Source organism: Pseudophryne corroboree, chromosome 2 (assembly GCF_028390025.1).
Source record: "Pseudophryne corroboree isolate aPseCor3 chromosome 2, aPseCor3.hap2, whole genome shotgun sequence".
NCBI classification, from domain to species: Eukaryota; Metazoa; Chordata; class Amphibia; order Anura; family Myobatrachidae; genus Pseudophryne; species Pseudophryne corroboree.
The window spans coordinates 818,160,893-818,180,973 of NC_086445.1; the positions used below are offsets into that span (position 1 = coordinate 818,160,893).

The window sequence follows — 20,081 nt, forward strand, 5'->3', positions numbered from 1 at the left end:
ATACATGATCATGTGATGACTATGCAATAAATTCCAAAAGAAATTTCACCTTGTGTGAATTCAACCATAAGCATATATTTGTTGTCCGGTCAATTGTGAATATGTTGGCTATTTTTTTGGTGTATTCTATTTATTTCACAATAAAACTTACATAGTAACATAGTTAATAAGGTTGAAAAGAGGCAAAATGCCCATCGGGTTCAACCTGTAGTCTGTATTAAGCGGAGCTCATTATTATGTCCCTGCTAATGTAAAATTTTTAGGATTAATTAACAACTAAAATTCATGTACCTCCCAGTTTATCAAAGTAATATTTTTTAAAAATGCTATAACCTTGGATATCTATTTTAGTTAGAAATTTATCCAATCCGTTTTTTAATGTATTTACCGAGTGTGCCATTACCACCTTCTCTGGGAGGGAGTTCCAAATCTTTATTGCCCTTGTGAAGAACCCTTTCCTTCATTGTGTATGGAATTTTCTCTCCTCTAGCCTTAGCGAGTGCCCACGTGTCCTATACAGAGTTTTTTTAATGAACAAATCCTCTGATAACTCCTTGTACTGTAGAGATGAGCGGGTTCGGATTTACTCGGTTCTTAATGCCAGAATTATCGCAAGTTCTTTTTTTCTGGATTTTTCTTATTGGCTAACCAAAACACGTGACGTCCGTGAGCCAATAAGGAGATTCGGGTAAATCCGAGTAAATTCGAGTAAAACCGAACCCGCTCATCTCTATTGTATTGTCCCTTTACATATTTGAAGATATTAATAATGTCTTCATTAATAAAACTTGGCTTTGTCTTGTAAATGATTGCCGCTTTAAAAAATATGGCCATTATCAGACAAAATCCTGGACCTCCGGCTTCTCGTACCCTATTATGTTTAGCTCCTGGAATTTTACTAATTGTACTTTGCACTGAATAAAATGAGAATGCATTTTCATTATTAACACATAACAGCACATCTTTCGAGACAAAACTAAAACTTAAGGGGGGTACTCACGGGAGAGATGTGTGCTGAGCGATCTTAACACAGACCGCTCAGCACACATCTCTCACCCCGCTCAGCACAGCGCGATGTGCTGAGCGAGGGGGAAAGCCGACGGGGGGCCGCTCACTTCACACAACGGTGAAGTGAGCGACCCGCTAGATTGAGCCTGCATACAGGCTCAATCTAGCACCGGCGATAGCGATGTGCGGGGCCGCGCATCGCTATCGCTGGGGGGCATACACACGGCAGATCCGTGCTTAAAATCTAAGCAATCTAGCAAGATTGCTTAGATTTTAAGCACGGATCTCTCCGTGTGTACCCCCCTTTACAGTATAATTGGGATTGAAATACTGGTATAAATAAAAAAAAATGTTTTAACAGCAACATTTCTGTTGTTTAAGCATATCCAAATGATTGTGTTTTCAAAGACAATGTTAGAATTTTCTCTTTCCCCACGTTTGAGGTGCCTGCCAGATACTCCTATTATACAAATATTTGTTCTAGTTGTGTAGAATCAGCAATCTATTAATTGCGTTTAAGTGTTATTTTATTTACAGTAAATAAGCATTAAGTCTGTATACTTTGCAAAAAGTATGGTACACTCATTATTGTGCCAGCAGATTTGATTGTGGACTGCATGTAATTTGTCACCAATAAATCTATTGGTGACAAATTACATGCAGTTCAAAAATCAAATCCGTCTTGTTCCTATACCTTAGGAAAGAGCTCTGCCATGTTACTTACATATAATTTGTACACGTGATTTTCAACTGGGTGAAAGCTGAACACATCTCTCTGCAAGTGTCATCCTCTACGTCAGATGAGGTTGTGGTAAAAAGAAAACCACCCAGAGAAACTGGTTGTAACAAAACAAATGTTAAATCTCACATAAGTATGCTTACTGTTTGTGGCTGCCAGAGCCATTAAGCATGGGGTCCCACGTGTAGTGACATCCACTAAAGCAAGCCTTGTCCATTGGTATGGTCTATATTTACTAGGTCTTTTGCCCCATTGGAAAACTTAATTTTTGTCGGTAATACTGTAGCTGAATTAATACTCTTGTTATTTTCTTTTGCCATTTTAACCCTTGCAGGCCTGGCTGTCCATAGAATTCTGAAATGGTTAGCAAAGGAAATGTGTAACTCCCAGAATTCCATAGAACCGAATGATTGATATATTGTAGATACGATTGGTCTTTCAATCCTGCATAGTCAGTACAGTGTTGTCTTCAAGCAGGGTTCCTGGCTGTTAGAACCCAAGCAGTGGTAATGAAAGCAGTAAAGGAACAAAGGAACTAAGAAGAAAAACATCAGCAAATAAGTATTATTTAGATACATATGCATTGGTGAGACCAATAAACTGGACTTGTCTTGTAAATGTATTTAGCATGTGTTGTCACATTGCCTATCAATTTGTTGGTTTATGATCTCTGCCTAACCTATAAACCCTTTATGCTTAGGTTGGTATAACTTTTTTATATGATATACAGTAAAGTTACTTTAAAAAAATGTTAGTTGTCAAAACATTTTTATTAAATAGTGAATTAGATTATTCAAGTTTGTAACCCTGGATGCCTTATCTTGAGAATAGTGGTGTTCTTATTGAATGGTCTCCCAACTGTCCTAGTGGTCTATTTACTAAGCCTTGGATGGAGGTAAAGTGGATGGAGATAAAGTACCAACCAATCAGCTCATTACTGTCATTTTTAAACCCAGCCTGTAACATAGCAGTTAGGAGCTGATTGGCTGGTACTTTAGCTCTGTCCACTTTATCTCCATCCAAGGCTTAGGAAATAGACCAGTTAGTTTGGAGGAGATAGTGTCCTTCCACCAGGAAAAGTGAGGAATTCATCTCAGATGGCACAATTCTAGGGTTGGCAGAGAGGAGATTCTCATGTTGTCTCCTTAATCTCACTGTATTAATGCTCCCCCCACTACCTGTTCCACCCCAGGTCACTGTGTTCACTGATGGCAGGCGACACCAACCAGCTGCACTTTTTCCTGCAGTCATTGATTTACCAGACCCGGGACTAATAAAAAAGCACATGGGAGAGATGTATCAATAGTGACACATCCCACCCCTATTAGCCTGAATACTACCACTTTTGATCACTGATAGGCAGGAAAACGTATCCGCTGGGACAGATCTTCCGATAATAGAGTTTCCCTGACAATGCATGGACTTACAGGCTTAAGACCCAATTCCAAATGTGCAAGCCACACGGAATAGAGAAGAGTTAGAAAGTTACACTTTCTGGAGCTTGCAGCGTGTGATAACAACATGCTGTACCTATATTGTAACCTCATAGAATCTTGTGGGGACTGATATCTCCAATATCTATCCATATTTATTGTGGTAGCCCTTCTAAAATAATTTATACATCCTGCCCCATAATTATGATCACACTGTCAATGTTTTACCAAAGTAATCACTGCAGGGTGGTGTCACATGCTGTGTTCTCTTGCAATCACTGATTCAGATAAAGAGAAGATGAGAAGTTACCAATTGCAATCAAACAGCTTTGCGCCATCATTTATCTAGTACATTCTATATAATGATAGGTAGAATCTGAATGGTTGCTATGGACAGCATCTACACTTTAGATACTACGTCTCCATGGTTACTTGGGGTCATGGAAACTGTGGGGCTTATTGGTGCATGGGAAAAGGGGAGGTCAGTGGTGTCTGATATAGAACTGCGAATGAGTCCCAGTAGTGTAGAAGTTGATATGTTCCTGCCTTTACATTTTTCGTTTTGTTTTGCACATTGGGCCTGATTCAGATGTGGTTGGAGTTGCCATAGCTGCTTACATAGAAGAAGCAGCGGTAGCTCTAATATACTAATACAGCAGGACGTGTCACGCCTCCTACATGCATTACTGATCTAAGCTGTGTCCCAGGACACAGTATCAGATCATCTGCGACACTATCAGCTGGCTGTGTCACCCATGGGGTCATGCAAGCAGGCTACCGCAGGTCCTACCAAGAGGCCAGGAAATCTCTGTCCTCTGATGGGTCTGTTTTGAGAAACGGAGGCCATATCCATCCCCTCCCCATCCCCAAACGACATCAAACTGTTAATCACTGACAGCCTACTGCTGTAGTGCAACTGATGGTGAAGACATGTACTGCACATGGGCAATATGGGTCCAGCACATGAACAAAGTACCGAACACACGTGCCGTTTGTCCGCTGGGACCCGAATCAGGCCCACTGTTTGCAAAGTGTGTAGAAATGAGCAAAAGCAAACAGAGAAAACTATGTAAAAATTGAAATAATTTTATGGGCAATAGAAAAGATATATCCTAATACATATATTATATATACATACAGTATATACAGATGGGTCCACGGTTATCTTGACTAGTTTTCTGCGCCTAGGCACGATATGATTTATTAGCATAAACCCTTCATCTATTGTTCTCAGGTGCAATACCATACAGAGAACAATACAGCAGGGGATTAAGTCATTACAGCAGGGGATTAAGTCCGACTGGCCTAGTTAATCCTATTAAAGGTAAAGATAGATGTGGACTCATCTGTATACAGGCAACAAATATTTTTTTTTCCTTAAAAGAACAACTCCCTTTCACCTTGTTGCAAAAGAAAAGAATAATAGAATAATAATTAACAAGATACAATGAAACTACAATGATAAAATCATTACTATAAAATGACTATTTACAAACTGTAGCACAGGTTGCAATACACAGCATACATGCACAAATGTAATGAAAAGCATGTTCCCTTAGCATTCCACCTGAGAGGAGAGCTGTAACCAGTGGGGCTGTTATGTCATGTTCCAATTCATCTTCACCATAATCATCGTTCTGGATGTGCACCTACACTGTAACAAATGCAAATTGTACACCTACTTTTGTGCATATATCAGTAAACCCACAATACTGTACACAGTTATATGAACATGCCAGTACTGTTCACTGACTTTGTAAGAACGCTTATTTCATCTCAGTTTCTGCCTCTACTGCCATGAGTTATGTGCATTTGATTTATACATCTAATGTGCGCTGGATTTTGAAACATGCACAGTCAGCGTGAAAACATCTTCTCCGCATTTGTTCATGCATTCAGCTCTGCATCAGCCCTAAAGTGTCTGACTTAACTAACATACATATTATAAATATTATTAACATATTATATTAAACGTATTAAACGTATTATAACTGCAGGTTATACTATATATGACACAGGATGCAATCATTAGTCAGTCAAATTAAAATACTTATATTTATCTATGAAACCATGGAGCCATGATAAACAATGTGAGCCAAAAGCTGCATACACATTTGCATCCCCTGTACAGCTATGCATCCTAAGCCATGTGCTATATGACATGTGCTGCTGCGGCTGTTATTATGCTCTAGTGCTGAGTAATGTAGAAAGCTTCATATGAAATACACATTTTACAGAAAGCCTGAATTCTACTACACAACTCTACAGTTCTATTTCTGTTTATATACTTTAACTAAGAACATGATTGAAAATATGATTCTCCTTAAGAAAGCATAATTAAGTGAATATGTATAATAATATAATATTAGTCTAGCTCCCCCCTCCTTACCTAGTTTGTTACCACTGAACTTATTTAGCTGCCACAACTACAGTAACTTTATCTAATTCTTCTTTTTATTTATCTTGCTAGACAATGGCCTTCATTCCGAGTTGATCGCTAGCTGCCGTTGTTCGCAGCACAGCGATCAGGCTAAAAATTGGCACTTCTGCGTATGGGGCGCACTGCGCACACGCGACGTACTTTCACAAAAGCCGATGCAGTTTTACACAAGCTCTAGCGACGCTTTTCAGTCGTACTGCTGGCCGCAGAGTGATTGACAGTAAGTGGGTGTTTCTGGGTAGTAACTGACCGTTTTCGGGGAGTGTGTGTAAAAACGCAAGTGTGCCGGATAAAAATGCAGAAGTGGCTGGCCGAACGCAGGGCGTGTTTGTGACGTCAAAACAGGAAATAAACAGACTGAAGTGATCGCTAGCTAGGAGTAAGTCTCGAGTTACTCAGAAACTGCACAATCTTTTTTTGTGGTCGTGCTGCGATCCTTTCGTTCGCACTTCTGCTAAGCTAAGATACACTCCCAGAGGGCGGCGGATTAGTGTTTGTACGGCTGCTAAAAGCAGCTAGCGAGCAAACAACTCGGAATGAGGGCCAATGTTACCACACTATGGAATCTAGTCATTAGTGCCGTACTTAAATTGGGACATTTATATGTTTCTAAACAAAATGCAGTGAGGACCAAAACCCATCGCAGTACAATCTGGTTTACAATTTGTGCTTGCACTTTATCACTCTGTAAATACAGGGGCAAATGCAGGATTTCTGTTTTATTTTAGAGTGTAATTAGCATGTAACAAGCTATAGTCTGCCCCAAACAAAGTGCAGTTTATGTAATACAGTACTTCAGTCATGTGCAGGTCAATGATCACGATAAGCCACTTTCCCAGATTCTCTCTCTGGTGCGATGACTGAGCATTCAGAGCCACAGACACACACACACGTGTGCACGCACACACAAGCAGACCTGGTAGGAAAAATTGCTGCTCCATTCCACCCTTTGTATTGCATGTAGTGACCGCTGGCCAAGCTGTGGAGAAAGTGGTTTCCGGGCAACTGGAAACCCCCCCACCGAATTTGCGTTGTGTGTCACTAAGCATTATTATTTATTTGTTTGTATTTAGCACACTGTATTTGTTCATTTGCATAAATGGACTTAGTATGGGAGGTCAACACACACCTCCACGGTGATTGTTAACCTGATAATGCCAGTGGCAGGATCCAAACACGGTGCTAATGCTACTTAAAATATTGTAACCACACAGGATCAAAGGACAATCTACCTTGTGCTACCAAGTGCCAGAGTCAGACAAAAGCAGTCATTTACACAAATTACAGATTAAACTAATTTGTCTGCATGACCATTTTTATCTATTTTTATAGTGTTTGGGAATAAATGGTCGATTGCCATTCCCATACATTACCAGATTTTCATTTATACCAGCCAACTAGTGGGATGGTACAGTAGGAAAGATATTAAGTGTATGGCAAGCTTAGTGAATCAAGAAATTGGCGGAAAGGAAAATTGCCACACTCCGGAGAACTAATACTCCATTATTTGCCTTAGCATAGTTTGGATGGAGTTCTTCTGCACCCCTTTCCCTTTATGAAAGCGTACAGCATAAGCAATATGTGCCTGAGCACTGAAAGACTTTTTATCTCTTTATGATTTTGTCTATTTGAAGTTGTGGAAAAATATAGCTTTTAATTTTATAAACCTTATGATTTCACTAGGTACCGTATATGGATGCTACAGTATATACCGCCCAACTTTCTGATTTCTCCAGGAGGGACTCCTCGCGAGGTGCAGGCGTGTGGCACTGGCAAAGGGACATGGCCTATTGAAAAGGGGGGGTGGCCTCGCATGGATGGCGTTCTCATGAGCCACGCCTCCAATTTTCGGCACAGTGGGGGCATGGCCATGCCCCTAGTCCCTCTGCCTCACTGGAATAGACGCTGTGCGCATGCACACAGCGTCTATTCACCGCTGCTCTGCTCTAAACTGAGCAGAGCTGCGAGTTATAGAGAGCCTCCAAACTGCACCCCTACCGCGGGACACTGCGGCCCGTGGGAGGGACAGCGGGACAGACCCCAAAAAATGGGACTGTCCCGTGAAAATCGGGACAGTTGGGAGGTATGACATTGTAGGTATAATTATTTTTAAAGAAAACATATTTCTCTAACGTCCTAGTGGATGCTGGGGACTCCGAAAGGACCATGGGGAATAGCGGCTCCGCAGGAGACTGGGCACAAAAGTAAAAGCTTTAGGACTACCTGGTGTGCACTGGCTCCTCCCCCTATGACCCTCCTCCAAGCCTCAGTTAGATTTTTGTGCCCGAACGAGAAGGGTGCATACTAAGGGGCTCTCCTGAGCTGCTTAGAGTAAAAGTTTAAAGTAGGTTTTTTATTTTCAGTGAGACCTGCTGGCAACAGGCTCACTGCACCGAGGGACTAAGGGGAGAAGAAGCGAACTCACCTGCGTGCAGAGTGGATTGGGCTTCTTAGGCTACTGGACATTAGCTCCAGAGGGACGACCACAGGCCCAGCCATGGATGGGTCCCAGAGCCGCGCCGCCGGCCCCCTTACAGAGCCAGAAGACTGAAGAGGTCCGGAAAATCGGCGGCAGAAGACGTCCTGTCTTCAATAAGGTAGCGCACAGCACCGCAGCTGTGCGCCATTGCTCTCAGCACACTTCACACTCCGGTCACTGAGGGTGCAGGGCGCTGGGGGGGGGGCGCCCTGAGACGCAATAAAAACACCTTTTTTGGCAAAAAATACATCACATATAGCTCCTGGGCTATATGGATGCATTTAACCCCTGCCAATTTTTCCATAAAAAAGCGGGAGAAAGGCCGCCGAGAAGGGGGCGGAGCCTATCTCCTCAGCACACTGGCGCCATTTTTTCCTCACAGCTCCGTTGGAGGAAGGCTCCCTGACTCTCCCCTGCAGTCCTGAACTACAGAAACAGGGTAAAACAAGAGAGGGGGGGCACTAATTTGGCAGATAAATATATACAGCAGCTATATCAGGGAAAAACACTTATATAAGGTTATCCCTATATATATATATAGCGCTCTGGTGTGTGCTGGCAAACTCTCCCTCTGTCTCCCCAAAGGGCTAGTGGGGTCCTGTCCTCTGTCAGAGCATTCCCTGTGTGTGTGCTGTGTGTCGGTACGTTGTGTCGACATGTATGAGGAGGAAAATGGTGTGGAGGCGGAGCAATTGCCTGTGTTAGTGATGTCACCCCCTAGGGAGTCGACACCTGACTGGATGGTCTTATGGAAAGAATTACGTGATAGTGTCAGCACTTTACAAAAGACTGTTGACGACATGAGACAGCCGGCAAATCAGTTAATACCTGTACAGGCGTCTCAAACACCGTCAGGGGCTCTAAAACGCCCGTTACCTCAGGTCGATACAGACACTGACACGGACACTGACTCCAGTGTCGACGGTGAGGAAACAAACGTATTTTCCAGTAGGGCCACACGTTACATGATCACGGCAATGAAGGAGGTTTTGAACATTTCTGATACTACAAGTACCACAAAAAAGGGTATTATGTGGGGTGTGAAAAAACTACCCGTAGTTTTTCCTGAATCAGATGAATTAAATGAGGTGTGTGATGAAGCGTGGGTTTCCCCCGATAAAAAACTGCTAATTTCTAAAAAATTATTGGCATTATACCCTTTCCCGCCAGAGGTTAGGGCACGTTGGGAAACACCCCCTAGGGTAGATAAGGCGCTCACACGCTTATCAAAACAAGTGGCGTTACCGTCTCCTGATACGGCCGCCCTCAAGGAACCAGCTGATAGGAAGCTGGAAAATATCCTAAAAAGTATATACACACATACTGGTATTATACTGCGACCAGCAATCGCCTCAGCCTGGATGTGCAGTGCTGGGGTGGCTTGATCGGATTCCCTGACTGAAAATATTGATACCCTGGACAGGGACAATATATTATTGACTATAGAGCATTTGAAGGATGCATTTCTATATATGCGAGATGCACAGAGGGATATTTGCACTCTGGCATCAAGAGTAAGTGCGATGTCCATTTCTGCCAGAAGAGGGTTATGGACGCGACAGTGGTCAGGTGATGCGGATTCCAAACGGCATATGGAAGTATTGCCGTATAAAGGGGAGGAGTTATTTGGGGTCGGTCTATCGGACCTGGTGGCCACGGCAACGGCTGGGAAATCCACCTTTTTACCCCAGGTCACCTCTCAGCAGAAAAAGATACCGTCTTTTCAGGCTCAGTCCTTTCGTCCCCATAAGGGCAAGCGGGCAAAAGGCCACTCATATCTGCCCCGGGGCAGAGGAAGGGGAAAAAGACTGCAGCAGACAGCCTCTTCCCACGAACAGAAGCCCTCCCCCGCTTCTGCCAAGTCCTCAGCATGACGCTGGGGCCTTACAAGCGGACTCAGGCATGGTGGGGGCCCGTCTCAAGAATTTCAGCGCGCAGTGGGCTCACTCGCAAGTGGACCCCTGGATCCTGCAGGTAGTATCTCAGGGGTACAAATTGGAATTCGAGACGTCTCCCCCTCGCCGGTTCCTGAAGTCTGCTTTACCAACGTCTCCCCCCGACAGGGAGGCGGTATTGGAAGCCATTCACAAGCTGTATTCCCAGCAGGTGATAATCAAGGTACCCCTCCTACAACAGGGAAAGGGGTATTATTCCACGCTGTTTGTGGTACCGAAGCCGGACGGCTCGGTGAGACCCATTTTAAATCTGAAATCCTTGAACACTTACATAAAAAGGTTCAAGTTCAAGATGGAGTCACTCAGAGCAGTGATAGCGAACCTGGAAGAAGGGGACTATATGGTGTCTCTGGACATCAAGGATGCTTACCTCCATGTCCCAATTTGCCCTTCTCACCAAGGGTACCTCAGGTTTGTGGTACAGAACTGTCACTATCAGTTTCAGACGCTGCCGTTTGGATTGTCCACGGCACCCCGGGTCTTTACCAAGGTAATGGCCGAAATGATGATTCTTCTTCGAAGAAAAGGCGTCTTAATTATCCCTTACTTGGACGATCTCCTGATAAGGGCAAGGTCCAGAGAACAGTTAGAGGTCGGAGTAGCACTATCTCAAGTAGTACTACGACAGCACGGATGGATTCTAAATATTCCAAAATCGCAGCTGATTCCGACGACACGTCTGCTGTTCCTAGGGATGATTCTGGACACAGTACAGAAAAAGGTGTTTCTCCCGGAGGAGAAAGCCAGGGAGTTATCCGACCTAGTCAGGAACCTCCTAAGACCAGGCCAAGTGTCAGTGCATCAATGCACAAGGGTCCTGGGAAAGATGGTGGCTTCTTACGAAGCGATTCCATTCGGCAGATTCCACGCAAGAACTTTTCAGTGGGATCTGCTGGACAAATGGTCCGGATCGCATCTTCAAATGCATCAGCGGATAACCCTGTCTCCAAGGACAAGGGTGTCTCTCCTGTGGTGGTTACAGAGTGCTCATCTCCTAGAGGGCCGCAGATTCGGCATTCAGGATTGGGTCCTGGTGACCACGGATGCCAGCCTGAGAGGCTGGGGAGCAGTCACACAGGGAAAAAATTTCCAGGGCTTGTGGTCAAGCATGGAAACGTCACTTCACATAAATATCCTGGAACTAAGGGCCATTTACAATGCCCTAAGTCAGGCAAGGCCTCTGCTTCAGGGTCAGCCGGTGTTGATCCAGTCGGACAACATCACGGCAGTCGCCCACGTAAACAGACAGGGCGGCACAAGAAGCAGGAGGATAATGACGGAAGTTGCAAGGATTCTTCGCTGGGCGGAAAATCATGTGATAGCACTGTCAGCAGTGTTCATTCCGGGAGTGGACAACTGGGAAGCAGACTTCCTCAGCAGACACGATCTTCACCCGGGGGAGTGGGGACTTCACCCAGAAGTCTTCCACATGATTGTGAACCGTTGGGAAAAACCAAAGGTGGACATGATGGCGTCCCGCCTCAACAAAAAACTGGACAGATATTGCGCCAGGTCAAGGGACCCTCAGGCAATAGCTGTGGACGCTCTGGTAACACCGTGGGTGTACCAGTCAGTATATGTGTTCCCTCCTCTGCCTCTCATACCCAAGGTACTGAGAATCATAAGAAGGAGAGGTGTAAAGACTATACTCGTGGCTCCGGATTGGCCAAGAAGTACTTGGTACCCGGAAATTCAAGAGATGCTCACGGAAGACCCGTGGCCTCTACCTCTAAGAAAGGACCTGCTCCAGCAGGGACCATGTCTGTTCCAAGACTTACCGCGGCTGCGTTTGACGGCATGGCGGTTGAACGCCGGTTCCTGAAGGAAAAAGGCATTCCGGATGAAGTTATCCCTACCCTGATCAAAGCCAGGAAGGATGTAACTGTGCAACATTATCACCGTATTTGGCGTAAATATGTTGCGTGGTGTGAGGCCAGGAAGGCCCCTACAGAGGAATTTCAACTGGGTCGATTCCTGCATTTCCTGCAAACAGGACTGTCTATGGGCCTCAAATTAGGGTCCATTAAGGTTCAAATTTCGGCCCTGTCAATATTCTTCCAAAAAGAACTAGCTTCAGTTCCTGAAGTTCAGACGTTTGTCAAGGGGGTACTGCATATACAGCCTCCTTTTGTGCCTCCAGTGGCACCTTGGGATCTCAATGTAGTTTTGGGATTCCTAAAATCACATTGGTTTGAACCACTCACCACTGTGGACTTAAAATATCTCACATGGAAAGTGGTAATGCTGTTAGCCCTGGCTTCAGCCAGGCGTGTATCAGAATTGGCGGCTTTATCCTATAAAAGCCCTTACCTAATTTTTCATACGGACAGGGCAGAATTGAGGACTCGTCCTCAATTTCTCCCTAAGGTGGTTTCAGCATTTCACTTAAACCAGCCTATTGTGGTGCCTGCGGCTACTAGGGACTTGGAGGATTCCAAGTTGCTGGACGTAGTCAGGGCCCTGAAAATATATGTTTCCAGGACGGCTGGAGTCAGAAAATCTGACTCGCTGTTTATCCTGTATGCACCCAACAAGCTGGGTGCCCCTGCTTCTAAGCAGACGATTGCTCGTTGGATTTGTAGTACAATTCAGCTTGCACATTCTGTGGCAGGCCTGCCACAGCCAAAATCTGTAAAAGCCCATTCCACACGGAAAGTGGGCTCATCTTGGGCGGCTGCCCGAGGGGTCTCGGCTTTACAACTTTGCCGAGCAGCTACTTGGTCAGGGGCAAATACGTTTGCAAAATTCTACAAATTTGATACCCTGGCTGAGGAGGACCTGGAGTTCTCTCATTCAGTGCTGCAGAGTCATCCGCACTCTCCCGCCCGTTTGGGAGCTTTGGTATAATCCCCATGGTCCTTTCGGAGTCCCCAGCATCCACTAGGACGTTAGAGAAAATAAGAATTTACTTACCGATAATTCTATTTCTCATAGTCCGTAGTGGATGCTGGGCGCCCATCCCAAGTGCGGATTGTCTGCAATACTTGTACATAGTTATTGTTACAAAAATCGGGTTATTATTGTTGTGAGCCATCTTTTCAGAGGCTCCTCTGTTATCATGCTGTTAACTGGGTTCAAATCACAAGTTGTACGGTGTGATTGGTGTGGCTGGTATGAGTCTTACCCGGGATTCAAAATCCTTCCTTATTGTGTACGCTCGTCCGGGCACAGTATCCTAACTGAGGCTTGGAGGAGGGTCATAGGGGGAGGAGCCAGTACACACCAGTTAGTCCTAAAGCTTTTACTTTTGTGCCCAGTCTCCTGCGGAGCCGCTATTCCCCATGGTCCTTTCGGAGTCCCCAGCATCCACTACGGACTATGAGAAATAGAATTATCGGTAAGTAAATTCTTATTTTTTGTACATTTGAGGCAAAACTTTGTTCACTAAAGACTCTAATAGCATATTTCAGTGTCCATAAATTAGAACTAGGGTTAATGTTTATAACTGTATATTGCAGATTAGATCACCTCGTTAGCGGTATTGGATTTATATTTGCACTCAGCACAAACTTTGGCTGACACTTCACTGCGCAATAAAAGTTTTTGTGCAACACTTTGTATCTTGCTTGAAGTGCATTTCCTTGAACTCTCTTTCCTCATCATACTTCATTAACCCTTACTCATCATCATCATTCTCTGTAAGGGATACGGTCGTTCGGTCGACCCAACTAAGGTCAACACTCATTAGGTCGACCACTGAAGGTCGACATTGCCATTAGGTCGACATGCATGGTCCGCACAGTCCGGCCATGCCTGCGTTGGCCGGACTGTGCCCCCACAACTATGGCCAGACGCCGCCGTGCCGCCCCCTCCAGCCCAACGACCACCTCTGCCTGTCAATCAGGCAAAGGCGATTGCTAGGGAATGACGGCCTTCGGCCGTCCGGCATGTGCCGGTGCCGCACATGCGCAGTTCTGACCCGATTGCTACGCTGCAAACAACTGCAGCAAGCGATCGGGTCAGAATGACCCCCGTAGTTCAAATAGCATACCCCACTTAGTTCAAATCGCATAGCACACATTGTATAGGCTCAAATTGCACCTAGCACAAATAGCACTGTGTATGGGCTCCATTAGTCAAAATAGCACATAGCCAATATCGCAAGCACACATAGTCAATATTGCATAGTCCATATCACATAGTCAAAATCGAAGATAGCCAAAATCACCCATTTCTCCTATACTTATCTTTCCGGAGTCCATCGCTGACCATGTGTGGGCCCCCTCCTCCCCCGTAGCCATTGCGCCGTGCTAGCACACTGACCACTGGAGACTCTGGCACTGTGCCAGAGTCTACAGCGCTCAGAGTGCTAGCAGCGGCGCAGCGGCTACGGGAGAGGAGGGGGCCCACACACGGGTCCCCCCTGGAACTAGTCATATATCAGTTCCCCTCACAGTACTTTGATTCCTGACTCAGCACCTACATCTGCATGATCAAGAAGGAACTACTGTATTACCCTCTGAACCAAGATGTTGACAAGAAACACGCTGGCCCAAAACAATTAATTAAAACAATAAACTTTCTTTTTTTTCTTCTTTTTTTTACACTGTGAAACTGTTAGCCTATCTATTGCAGAAAATAGCCGATGGGACTGTGAATCTTATAAAATAACTGCAATCATCTTACAACTTGGTAACAGATTACAAACACAGAGTTTTGTATCATATCTTCCTTATATTGTTGCCAGTTTGTCTTAATTAAGATACTTAAGGGCAGGTGCACTAAGACTTGGAGAGCCTTTCACATTGCCAAAATAACCCGGGTTATTGCCGTGTCGACCCGGGTCGAGGTGCTATGTGAAAGCACCAAAGTCAATAACCTGGATCGACCGACCTGGTTATTCAAGCTGGGTTAAAAGAAGGGTTATTCTGCATGTAAAAGCTACAGACCCGGGATATTCAATCAGGGTGTGAGTAAATAGTGCTGATTGGCTGTTTCCATGTCAGCTGACAGAGGCCTGCACATAGAGCACATGTGAATGTTTTTTTCTGTACTACACTGCACACTTTGGAGGAGTTAACGTTGCAGACTTTGGAGGAGCAAATACTTTTAAATTCAGGACTCTGTGTTGTGACATGTGCTCTGTCGGCCATGATTGCTGCACTGTGAGCATTCTCCAGCCCCCTCCTTTTCTTTACTGTATAGTAACCTCATCATTGTGAGCCAAGAAAGTCCTTTTAAAATGACATCACATTGTTTTAACATGGGTGACCCGGGCTGTACAAAAAGGCACCAACCCTGCAATAACCCGGGAATAACCCTGGTCAATAGTGCGATGTGAAAGGCTCTGACCTGAGTCAGAGCTGGGTCCAACCCGAGTACAACACCCAGGTCCGACCCAGGTTTGCGATGTGAAAGGGGTACAAGCCCCTTTCACATCTCCAATGCTGGATCCAACCCAGGAATTGGAAACGGGTCCTTCCTGGGTGGGATCTGGCATTGGAGCCTACGTGCTTTCTTCCCGACCTGGCAATATGCTGGGTCGTTTGCCATAGCGGCATGGGGCAGGGCCAGCAGCGGAGGCGGATGCAGCACTGGGAGATGAGCTCATCTCCGCGCCGCCTCTCCCTCTGTAGCAAACAGGTCCCAAGTCGCATCGACCCTGGAACCCATTTACACTGCAACTGACCTGGTATTCAACCCGGGAATAACCAGTCTTATAACCCAGGATGAATTACCGGGTCAGGCGACCCGGGAATTCTCCATGGCCCCTTTCACATCACACAGAGACCCGTGTCACCGGGTTATTTTTGCAATGTGAAAGGGGTATAATACAATTATTATAAAACTATTGCGCATTATTTCAGTTACTGTAAAATTTAATAGGAACTGTTTTTATGTCAAAAGAATACAAATTTGCAGAAAATGTATAGTTATTTAATTATACAAATAATAGTGACAATTACACAAAGAGGCATATTGTATTTATTATGCTCCACATTTTAATCCCAATAAGTTTTAGTTCATATAGCCACATACTGTAGCAATAGGGAATTATTTATAGAGACAGTCTGTTAAGAAAGAGAAATAACAGCTGGTTCCTGTGAAAAAGAAAACAAACGGACAAAAGTACTTATATTTTCTTGTTTGCATCCTGTAAGAAAGGACACCCAGCTGTCCTGAAATGCCAGCCTGCAGGTGTTGAGAAGTGGCTCTCATGTTCTTTGATCTGATCTATCTATCTATCTATCTATCTATCTATCTATCTATCTATCTATCTGTCTGTCTGTCTGTCTGTCTGTCTGTCTGTCTGTCTGTCTATCTTTTTGTATTATTGTAATATATTTTTTAGTAAGATGAGAGACCTTACAAAAATGACCTGCGTAGAGGTTCAATAGTATTGTCAAGCAATAATAGGGAAATGAGTAAACTGGGAAAGTGCCTGTTACAAAAGGCAATCATTGAGCACATATGAAGGCAAGTCAGTTATGCAGCCTCATCTGATATTTCTTTTTTAGAAGAAGAATAGAACATAGTAAAGAAGAAGAGGAAAAGAAAGAAGCAAGAAAAGAGAGATAAAAGGGGGCGGGGGAGTTGGTGAGGGAGGAGTAGGGAAACTTGACTGGTCAGGTCCATAACTATTTGGCTGGGCAGTCTAGTGTTGTAGTCAATGTGTCAAGTAAACAAAATAGAAAGCGATCAATTAAATGCAGGGGGAGCCTGAAAGTAGGAGGTCCATGGTTCCGAGACCTTAGCAAACTTTTTAGAAGAGCCCTTCAATATGCTAGTGATATATTCCATAGAGTGGATATGCCATATTTTGGCTATAATTTCACCCATAGATCTATATTACATGCATAATAATGTATCGGTAACAGCAATGCACAGCAGTGTGTATAACCTGCACAGCAGTGTATAACCATAGATTTTGAATGCAGTATAATGTAGCATATGAACAATAATTAAGCACATGATGATGATCCTGTCTAAATACACAAGTTGGAATCGGGTTACCAGTGGTCTGGATCCCCGCGGTCAGCATACCGAGGCCAGGATCCTGGTGGCCAGAATGCCAGCAGGGGGGCGAGCACAACTAAACCCCTTGTGGGCTTGTTGCATTCGAAATGCTGCGGGCTTGGTGACTCGCTGCTCTTGCCACACGTTCTAGTCTCACTCAATGGGTTTTGTGGACACCCATGAGTGAGAATAGTCCTTCGTCCCCTGCTGGCATTCTGGCGGCCAGGATACCGGCATCTGTATGCTGACTGTTGGGATCCCAACCACCAGGATCATAACTACAGTACATCCCAAATGCACCATATTAAAGCACTGTACATTGGAAGGAGGACCCAGGATTAACAGCCCATTGTCTAAAACTCAATGAAAACTGCATTAGATCTAATAATGGTGAAATACAGATGTAACTAAGCTCAGCTTGGCTGTGACTAAGCGTGCCCGTATCACGTTTGCCATTGTGTGCGTGCACGTTTGTGGGCATGTGCATATATTTGCTCCCAAAATCCACAGAATTTATGCGATCATGAGTGCAAAGTCACAGCCGTGCGAAGCTAGTCAAACCCGCGCTAGCCGTACGCATCGTCTGTAAGCTGAGCATGGCTACATTTGTACATTCAACTGTAAAAAACAATCTATTTAAGTTCTTACCACTGGGATGAATAATTGTAGGTTAGCAAATGAATGCAAAGCTACAGTACAACTCCAATCACTGGCAGGATGCTATGTTAAAGCCTAGAGCAAATAAGAGGAGGAGACAGGGTTGTGCTGTAAAGGGATGTAGTCATAATGTCGGTGTTCAGGATCCCAACGGTCATGATGCCGGGGCAGAATCCTTACACCTGTCAGAATGCTGGCTCCGGCATACTGACCATTGGGATCCCGAATGTAAATATGCCCAGGAGGGTTAGGCTTAGGCTGAAGGGGAAGGGATAGGTTTAAGCTGTGGTGGGAGGGATAGGTTTAGGCTGCAGGGAGGGATGGTTAGGGATAGGTTGTGGGGAGGGATGGTTAAAGTTAGGCTGAGGAAGGGGAGGGTTAGGGTTAGGCTGCGGGGATGGAGGGTTAGGGTTAAGCTGAGGGGACGGAGGGTTAGGGGGAGGGTTAGGGTTCATTTCTGTTGAACCCCTGTCGGGATTACCACTTGTTGAAAAGCAGCCGTCAGAATTAGACCACCGGCATCTTCACTGCCGGTCTCCCGATCCCAACCCTTTTAACTGCCCACTGTGATTGTCAGGATGGTGAATATTGGTATAGTTTCTATAGAAGCAAACCAAGTGCCTATGTTCATCAGTGGTTTAGATCCACCAGGTAACTGACCCACTAATACAGTAACAATGTAAAATTTGAAGCACAGTCTGGAACCTGGCCCTTAGAGATAATGGTTGGCCCTTAGGTAGTGGGACCCACTGGGGATTTCCCCTGGGCCCCTGTGGGCTAGTGCAACCCTGTACTTGTATAGTTGCAGCATATTTTATATGTTTCTAAAACCAGAACATAACCCAACTAATTAATTAATTAATCAATCAATTAATTTACTGTATATAACTGTATAACTGTATATAACTGTATATTTACTATATATAACTGACACAGAACTTATTTAGAATATGTTTTGTTAAAACAAACAGTAAATGCTCTTATTGCAAAATAACTGGCTTCAATATAGTACGCAATGAAAGGTGCAGCCTTAATCAAAAAACACTATGGGGCGTCTCCCTCACCCCCAACAATAGACAATATGTAAACAAAAGGTAGTGAAATTGATATGTGGCGCTCCTCTATATAAGTGAGTATACAATATAATCACAGAATTTGAGAAAAAAACTTGCTGATAACAATAAATGATTAGCAATATACGTTCCTGTCAGCGGCTTGTATCGTCAGCATGTAATGAGTGGATCGACTTGTGTCCTTTACAGTGCTCCTCTTATTATTATGCCCCCTCTCAGGATGACCATAAAATAGAGGAAATAGGGACAGGATCGTGCACAAACGTTTTTTAATAAAAACACATACAAACAGACATAAACTTCTAAAACATGAACCACTCCTAAAAGGCCCAAATAACGTCCAGTAAGACGAAAAAGTAACACACGAGATGCAAGAAAGAATCCCAGTAAAGGCATATGTGATGTAATTATCGGACGTTGAGAGAACCTGGCAAGTTCTCAAATCGCATGAATGTCACAAAGTTCAGCTCCCTGGACCCGATTAAAACTCCACCAAATGTCGTCTGGGTGAATTCCCTGCACCGCACCAACGCATTTCAGGCATATTCCAGGCCCTTTTTCAAGGTGAGTGTGTCTCCAAGAGAATCCCAAAGCTTTTATTTGTAGGTCCACCAATGAACTGTCCGTCATTATTGAAAACACCTGCATACACATGGCCGCCTCCAAATTGTTTTGGACGGTACCCATAGAAACCATCTCCGGCCTTAGACATATCAATTTCACTACCTTTTGTTTACAAACAGTAAATGCTGTACTTTTAAAAAGCAGTTACAACTTTATTTGGAACATGTTCTTATATGGCTAAAAGCAAACTGAGTCACCACACAAAAGCTGAATAAACATGAAACAACACTGATTTTTCTTATCTGTCTTAACTCTTCCTCTTACAGCTAATCAAGCCTAAAGATTTTACTAGTTTGCTATGTTGGAATGGTAAATGCAAATTACAGCACTGTATGATAGAATAGCAAGAGTTGGTGTTACTGAAACAGTAAACCATATAAATAAAAACTTAAACCAATAATAAGGCAGATATTTACAGTAGTTGCTCGTTTACACCATTGACAATTAGATATGCCATTAAACCTAAAACAATGAAACATACAATATACGCAAATACATAATACAAACATCACTAAAGTGTATTGGCATTCCTGACTTATATGCATCCACCTTACTTGAAATACTGTTTGTGATATTATTAACATTTTAATCTGTATTTTTTTTCTTTTTTCCACAAAATAAAAAAATATATTTATCTGATGAGTGATAAATTATTAGATACATGTTTATTACAGCAAGAAAGTCAAAGTGATAGCTTTTATAATTGAAAATTGGGT

The 20,081-nt window shown here is 44.0% G+C and overlaps 1 protein-coding gene across 2 annotated transcripts in view; it reads left to right on the forward strand.

Annotated features, from left to right (window-relative positions):
* Window positions 1-20,081, forward strand: part of P2RY8 (P2Y receptor family member 8) — a 134,022-nt gene that overhangs the window by 13,602 nt on the left and 100,339 nt on the right. The gene's annotated exons all lie outside the window — the stretch shown is intronic.